Genomic DNA, 8,813 nt, shown 5'->3' on the forward strand with positions numbered 1-8,813 from the left:
GTTAAGGGTTAAGGCCGGCTAGAAGTTGTTTACAGGATTGACAGCGCGTACGCGTATGCATGCAATTCATCAAAGGAGCCGCCGCGCGCACAGACGATCGGCAATCTACCATAGGATTACAGGCAGTGCAGTTGTACTGAAGTAAAGGAAGGAGGTGTGTCTCATTTCAGCGCTTCCTATTGGCTACATTCTTGAACCCATTTTATAATACACCATATTTTGTCTCGTCTGTTGCGCAAGCGCTTGCTGAGTGTGCGAACACTTTCTACTAGCGCGCAAAATCTTGTTACAATTTACAAGCGTACAAACATTTAACTAGTTGCTTCATACGCAGTTGCATAGGGCCTACTCCTTTTTCAGTGCCAAGTCAACTTAAAAAATGAGTAGAAGTATGGTTGTTTTTGTTGTGTGCAGTTCATGCTTTTTCTACATATGATTATCGATGGTAATGATTATGCAATGTAGATGATAATAATTATATTGAAAGGCATTAATTCATGGAATACTAGGGAATATTACACACGTTAGGGCCAATACTGCACTCATGTTTGATGAGTGCAATATTCCCTAGTATCCTGTTCATAGCCATCCAATATGATATAAATGTTGTCTGAGCGCAATATCCAAAGCTGGTTGACAAAGACTGAACACTCAGCAGTGACACAATGCAGTGGTACTTTTTACTCCATATTTCATGATGAGCAGTGTGCCCCTATGATAGTGAGAATCTTTGTAGGTATTGTGTAATACACATATGATAAAGAGAGTCATGAATACAATCTCTGTTCAAATGTTTACCTTATTTCTCCGTCCATTTATCCTTGGACTCGGTCCAACATTTCCATTCTGTCACACGTGACTGGTAATTCTCCGAACACGTGGTCCTGGATCTGTTAATGCACGTTGTTACTCAAGAAGACATAGCAGCGGAGAGGACACGCTACACGGCAAGCCGTTCTCCGCCAGCCCAGAGCCCAGTATGCATTATCTGGAAGTGGTCCCCTTGGTGAGTCACATCTTGTTGTTGGGGTCCAACAGAAAATTGTAAAGTGTTGATGGTTTTCACACGTATCCTTCCTTGTTTGTAGGTCAGAGGAATAGTTGCATTTCTTGCTGTTAGTGTATTTGTTGCCGTTGCTGGCATTTCATGTTTGGTGAGCTCTTTCTAGAGTTGGGTTTCGAAGGTTGGGGCCCTAAATTTAGTCAGAGATATTTCTGTGTTCATTTTGTTTTTTAATTTTCGCTTGTGTGTATGTGTGTTTTGTTTGTGTGTGTGTGTGTGTGTGTGTGTGTGTGTTTGTGTTTGTGGAGGTAAATCGCTAAATTCAGTCTTTGGCCACCGCTAAAACTCCATTCAGGACATATAAAGTTTGTACATGTAATGGTAGGATTTGTGGATGGAAAAGGTAGTGATTTCGTTGTTGCTTTGTGGGGAATTAACGTGTTGATAGTCCATGATAGTAATCTTGATATTTCTGTCCTGCTACAGGACAAGAATGGGACAAAGACCTGGCCTCCCAAGATAGCATGGCAGCGCCCCAACTCGCCAGCAGCCGGCATAGGAGCCCCAGGAATGGGCGGAGGGGGCAGCAGCCACCAGCTCTGGCACCCGCCGTCCTCCCCGTCCCCGTCCCCCTCCCCTTCCTCCTCCCGGGAGCATCTCAACATCCACGCCGCCCTGACGCCGCAGTGGAGCGACCCACTCTCCCTCCGCCAGCCGTCGGTCTGGGCGCCCAACTCCACGCCCGTCTCCCCCTCCGGCTCCATGAGCGCCATCGCCTCGGCGGCCTCCTCGACATCAACCACCAGCCACAGCCAGGGGGCTTCTCCCAACCTGCCCATCCGGGGTCACCCCAAGCTCGACCGTCGCTATGCGTACACCTACCACTGATGTGCTCCCGTCTCCCGTTTTGTTACTAGCGACACCGAACACCCCATCCAACTCCACCCTTGAAAAAAAAAAAAGAGTAGGATAGTTCTGTCTTCTCATTAGCACAGTGAGATGTCAAAGAAACTCCCTAATCCTGACTATAATGAAAAATACACATTGGGTTCTTATGGAAGATATGAGTATGCATTCCCCCCAAACCTTCCCTAACCTCCTACATGTCATCTTGATGTTGGGATGATTTGGGGTAAGTTGGGATGACATGTAGGACAATTTAGTGAAATTACAAGGTAGTAGTTGAAGCTTTGAGATTTTTTTTGTCTCTCACATAGACTCACTCATTTACCCATCATGTCATGGTTTACAAATCTTTGACTACGGCACAAGTTAGTTTTCCTTTCAGCAGAGTGCAAATAGTTACTACAAAAGCATGCAAGCATGTGAAACATAATGTTGTCAACGTGATTACAAATGTCAAGAGTGTTATTGCAGTACTTTCACACTGGATTGCAGTACTTCTATCTTATTTCACACTCATCATGTTGAAGTGGTATAAGACATGTAAGTCTTTCGTATGAAAAAAAATAATATTATCATAATCTTTGAATATGAAAAAAAAAATCTTAATAATTTGTTTGAGACTGCCATGAGCCAGAAGTCCACTCTAAAGCTTTGATGAAGAAAAATTAATGACATATCTCTAAAATGTATGTGTACTTCATTTCAGTACTTATGGCAAAGATTGCCTGTCAAAATGACTCTTTCGTGGTTCAGTTGGACTTGTTAACAAGGCCGCATGGCGTTTTGATGTTGCTATGGTGATTATAAATGCAGCAGAATGTTGAGGGAAAGCTGGCTGGTCTGTGGAGCACATGGTCCGTTGGCAAAATAGCGACACGTTTCCTGCAAAACGGCAAGTTTCCAGTAATAGTGTGCACTGCAGGACAAGTGTTTTTAGTTGTGCTTGCAAACCTTTTAAAAAACAGTGAATGTTTTATGTCCTGTTATGTCATTTCTCTGGTCTGCTGAGCACATCAGTGCAAATAGATGGTTTTCCTTCAATCTTATTATACTCCCACCCACACATAGTGTGTATGGGGGTATATAGGAATCATTCTGTATGAATTTGTTGTGCTAGTGGGAATGCTACCTCTCTATAAACCAGTTGGTTTTCACCGATTTTAAATGAATTGATTTCAAAATGAGGGGAAGTGATTTCACAATGGACAGTTTCAAAATGATGCGTGTGTACAAATGAGTTAAAGGTGTGTATCAATTCATAGCTATCACAATATGATATTACCCTTTCCTTGTCAACATGGATATGTGGTGTAAAGTTGTACTTCAAACTACACCAACTGATTGGAAGCATTTTTTTTTCTGTGCACATTGACCCTTGACCTCTGAAATTGATGTAGTGGCACTTCTTGATGTTGACTGGCATGCTTTTATGTTGTTGGGTTTTTTTTTTTTTTTGTCTGTATGCAGCATATACACACTTAAAAATACTCATAGCCTTGAAAAAGAGCATGGACGCTCAAGTAGGTTGTAAAATTAACTATTCGTTCGCTTGTTGGACATGCCGACACAATTGCGGCTCTCTGTCTGACGATGACCTCTTTTTGGCCAGAATCATATTGTGACATCACAGCTTCCACCCTTGTACATGATGTGCTCTACACGTACATGTATGTATCATTCCTGTCTGGCGCGATAGTAAAATTGTCGACTCGCCCCCTGCGAGCAGTGAGTTGTTCGGTTCTGTCTGAAAGCCATGTAAGCTAGAGAATTCTGCAGTGAGCTGTTCGTTTACAAGTTCACAAGAAATTTTACTGTTGATATAGGCAGGTCTTTGATGAATATGTGAAAGCTTCTGCCGGGTAACACTGCATGAATGATTAAAATCATGAAGTAAAAAAGAAGAAAAAGAGCAGAGAAAAACCACGTCTATTTGAGATAGATCGATTGATCTTGTTTATATTGTCAAGGTGTGATATATCATGGAGCTTGGAACATAGGCATGTGTAACTTGGTCTCATGCTTCATGGCAGGCAAGTGTCCAGTAGGACATGTAAAGGTTGTTAGCTTGTCACGCCCATGTACGGGTTGGGTTGTAGTGTAGATGGTATGTACATAGTAGAATAAGCACGTTGATTAACTTGGACAAAACGTTTTTGTTTTGTTTTTTCTGTGAGCAAGCTCATCAGTTAAGCACTGAATTCAAGTCTGTATTGTACATGTGGTACCGTCAGTTTCAAAGGGAGAAAATAGGAACCTATTATTGTATACACCGAATATTTCGCGAGGTTTTTATTTTCGCAAATTTCGTGAGTCAGGTGCTATTCACGAAATTAAAGACACACGAAAATATTGACTCTGATCCCGATGTGGATGTGACGTCGCGTGTACATTTCTCTGTTCAGTACAGGACTCCACGATCGCGAATTTAACCACTCGCGAAATCGTCGGGAGTTCCCGATTCGCAAAAATTTAGACTTGCGAAATATATGGCGTATACAGTATTGTAAGCAGAATCATAAAGGAGACAGCGTTCAAGAGGCATGTGACTGCGTGTAATTCAAAGGCAACTGGTATTGTCAAAACAGAACCTATGCTAATTTGCATGGATTTCTTTTTCGTTTTGTTTGTTTACTCAGATTTTAGAACAAATGATTTATAGGAAAACTGACAATTGGCAACTGGCTTGCCTTCATATCTTCCACTTTATTAAAAAAGAAAAATGTTTTTTGACTTCCAAAATGCAGGAAAAAATGAAACGTGGCAGTGATTATGAATCGTGCCAAGCAATCGTGGCATTAAAGTGTAGTGAAAGGATATAGAACTAGACTAGACTAGGCCAGGGACCCCTCGGCGAATTCAGGTCATTTACTCAAGATTATTTTGTACATTGTGCTTGATGCATATCATTGTGAGTATCGAGAATTGCCCTGGCTTTGGCAATTTCTTCCCGTCAACCCATTTTATACTTCATTTTTGTACATTAGTCCTCACTGACAATTTTTGGACTTCAGCTTGCTTTCCCCCCTTCCTCTTACTCTTTCTTTCCTTCACACACTCTCTCTCTCTTTATCACCTCGGCAAAGGAAGCAGGAGGTTATGTGATCATCAGCATTGGTTTGTCTGTTTGCAAAATGACTCAAAAAGTTGTGAACGGATTTGAACGAAACATGCAGGAAAGTTCAAAATGACACAAGGAACAGATGATGAAGTTTTGGTAGTGATCCGGGAATTTTCGTGGATTTTTGAAGGATACTTTTATCATTTTGCATATAAGGTCAATGAACTGTGGAGTTCTAGCAGCACATACTGGAGGTTTACATACGCGCACCAAAGCGTGTGCTCTGCTGGGGCGAGGCACCGTGCAGCTGGAAGCTGATGATGTAAACAAAACGGCTTCTTTATTGGAAAATTGCATGTGTGTATGGGTGGAAATGTGTTGCTGGCTTGGTGGGGGTCGGGGCTCTGCAAGTGCTTTTCTAGTTACTTCTATAATATTCTATGGCTCTATCTCTCTTACCAGTACAGTCCGACCTCACTGATACCCAGCCATCGCTCTTCGTGATCTCTACATTACCAGGACAGGGACTGGCACATACGATTGTTGTTACATTTTTCAGTGCGAAATACCACCTCGAGAAGGAACAGAGACCAAGGGGGGAAGAAGAAAGTGTATTTCCGGTCATATTCCATTTTCGTTTTCACATAATTTTAATTTGAGTTTGAATGGTCAGATATGCAAAATCATGGTGAATACGAAATTAGCAATGCCTTGTGTGTATTTCCCTACACAACTTGCCTGAAAATGTTGTGCTTAAGCATATCTCACTTATCCGGCCGTATTACTTGTCTAGATGGGCGCCACACTCACAATATGGCTACATACCTGAGGCTGGACTCTCTTTGTTGTTTTATTTTTCTAGATGTCATATGCAAGGTGCTGAAAGCAGGTTGAATCTTGTCCACATTCTCCCCAAAGAAAGTCCTGGCGATACCTTTGTGTGTTCATTTTTCTGCAGTCCTCTGACATCTCCACATCCAGATCTTTTGATTTGGCTGTGTCTCTGTATTCCTTCTCTCTCTTTTTCTATGGATGAAGAAGTTGTGTAACTTGAAAAGGGGATCGGGAGGGGGAGAGGGGAAAAAAAAAAAAATCTGTTTTGGGGGGTTTTTTCTACATCATTTGTCACTCACTTTCTGTGTAGAACTTGTGTGCACAAAGTTATGTCATTGCTGTCTTGACTTGACCGGTGATGCAGCAAACTGCAGTGCGGTTATCCGCCCCATGGCATCAGGTAGTGGGTTGTTCATTTTTCGTCCAGTGGAAAACAGGAGAAATCAGTCACAGTTGGTTAAATGTGTGACACTTAGTGCTGCGGTCACATGTGACATCAACTGATTCAAAAGTGTGTGTTTCGGAAGCAATTACAACTTCCGCTGCATGTTTTGGAACTCATCCAAAAAAAAACCTCGAAAGAATGGGGGAATCATCCATTAGCTAGCGCACATCCGTCCAGACGGTCTGATAGAGATAATCAGATATGTCAAGACGCTGCTGAGTCCATTCCTAATCCTATCCTTGCGCCTGTCTCTCTCTCCCACTTAATCCCTGTATGGAAGATATCCCCCTCCTTTGTCTTGTTTGTCCGCAGTTCCAATCACCAAACATGAATGGTGCACAATCCATGTTATCTTAGCTTCGGAGAATGCTCCGCGCGTGGTTACCCCCAAACACTAACTCCTTACCCTCCAAACACTAACTCCTTACCCCCAAACACTAACTCCTCACTTTACCTACCACATACAAGTGTTCACCCACACACACACAACACACACACACACACACACACACACACACACACAAACTTTCTTCGCTCCATCCTAAATGACATCATTGCCTTGTTTCAAGATGATGCTGCAGCTACATACACCACTTGCATTTGACTGAAAGCTGTGTACAAGCTGCCGACGGGTCTCCAGCAGGCGACGAGATCAGGCTTTTGAGAAAGAGGCGACGAGCAAGAGCATGATGCAATAATTCAGATCGGTCATTTATCACTTGATGACCATGGAATTCAAGAGGCTATCCCAAAACTAAATTTTGTACCTGAAATGGTCTGGTCCTTTGCAGCTCAAATCTGATGACTTTGATAAGAACTTCTGGTTACACGTGTTGCAAAAAAGCAAAAAAAAAAAAAAAAAAAGTTAAGCTGCAACTGAGGTTATGCCACTCGGGAATGTTTTAAGAAGAATTTCATATTTTGATAAACAATCAACTAATTTTCCCCCAACCAAACTTCCTCCCTTCTTCGTGTTTGCACATTACTTTTGTGGCAAACATAACTTTTTTCATGTAACAAGATGTGATTAGCTGCAAGAAGAGTGCACTGCATAGTACAACATCAATTCTCCATGGGATACAGCCTTCATAAAGAGTGTTTGGGATAGAGAGAAGCAAGAAAGTATCCACTTATAAAAATATAACTTCAACCTTTTCTCTCTCTCTCTCTCTCTCGCTTATTCTATTGCTTTCCTCTTTCTTTCTCTCTTTGTATCAGTATCTCAGTACAACGTTACCCTTTTTCTCTCTGTGCTCAAGACCCTGCTGTCATATCTACTCCACGTCAAACATGCTCTCTGTTACCACAAACTTTAATGACCTCATATAAACAGTTGCCAATCCAGCCTTGCTAAGGTGTGAGCAACAAGGTGGTGGTGGTGGTGGGGGGGGGGGGGGGGGGAGGGGAGGTGGGAGAGAGTCTCACAATAGTATGTCTTTGAGAACAGCTTAACTCAAGATATGATGTCTAATTTCCAGAGAATCAAAACCACAGGTATCCAACAAAAGCAGTACAGAAAAGGGAAACAAAAGGGAGAGGGGGAGAGATTGAAAACCATTCTTCCCCGTGGCACAGCTGTTCATTGTGGTGGTCCCAGACCACTTTTTCAGTCCTTGCGTGCTTTCATGCACGATTGTGCCCCGGAGGGGTTTGGTAACAAAAGACTGCTATTCAACGGAGCCTTTCTCTTCCGGCAAGACTGGGAACTTGAAACCCATTGTCAGGTGCTAAGTGACAGGTTACAAGGCATGGGGTTACAAACTATCCTTTACTCCACACCTGTGACCCCTAGATCTCGAGGTGTAAAATGCTGGATTTGCCTGGTAGCTACGTTATAAGGAATTTTGTTCTTAAGTCTCCATACAAGCCTTATTTCTTCTTCTTTTTTTTTCATCTTTTTTTTTTTTTTTTCGTTTCCACCTCGCACCAACGCGCACCTAATATCCAGTATTTGTCCCGGTCATTCAACCAAGCCAAGTTTGGAAAAGCTTGCTAGAATTTCAGTATCCGATTGCCACTAACCACCCTCCCCCCCCCCCCCCCTTTCTCTCTCACTCTCCATCTGTCGTCACACTTTCACTCTCCCTAAGTCTGTTATTCTTGAAAATATCTCTAGACTCTGTAGTGGATGCAGACAAATTCCAAAGAATTAAGACCCAGTAATTGTGTGTCACATGTTTATGTGTTTAAGTGACAATTCAGTATGGCAATGCTGCACTCCATTGGAGAATGATTATGTAACAGTTGAGATGTGTCTGAAATGCTGTCATGTAGAAAATTTGCTGTCAGGGAAAAGTGTGAAATTTTGTTGTTTTTCATGCATAAAACAGGAGAGTCAAAATTCAAGCTGAGCCAAAATTACATGACCTCAGTAAAGAGTTTGATACTGGTATAAGTACGTGTCAAGTCGGCTTGCATTCAAGTCACAAAACTGTGTGTACCATTTGCTAGCTTCTGGGATTTTCAGTGCAGCCGTAAATTTTGCCTCGTTGCATTTCATTCAAGACGACACTCTTTCCTGGGTTGAATGCTGCTTGTTACTGTAGCTATTTCTTTGAAACATGCGG

The 8,813-nt window shown here is 42.3% G+C and overlaps 1 pseudogene; it reads left to right on the plus strand.

Moving 5' to 3' along the window:
- LOC139710024 (uncharacterized) overlaps positions 1–1,891 on the plus strand; it is a 52,654-nt pseudogene extending 50,763 nt beyond the window's left edge.
- Positions 1,892–8,813: the final 6,922 nt, after the last annotated feature.

This window comes from Diadema antillarum, unplaced genomic scaffold, assembly GCF_040938485.1.
Source record: "Diadema antillarum isolate AM-2024a unplaced genomic scaffold, OU_Dant_1.0 seq00001494_RagTag, whole genome shotgun sequence".
NCBI classification, from domain to species: Eukaryota; Metazoa; Echinodermata; class Echinoidea; order Diadematoida; family Diadematidae; genus Diadema; species Diadema antillarum.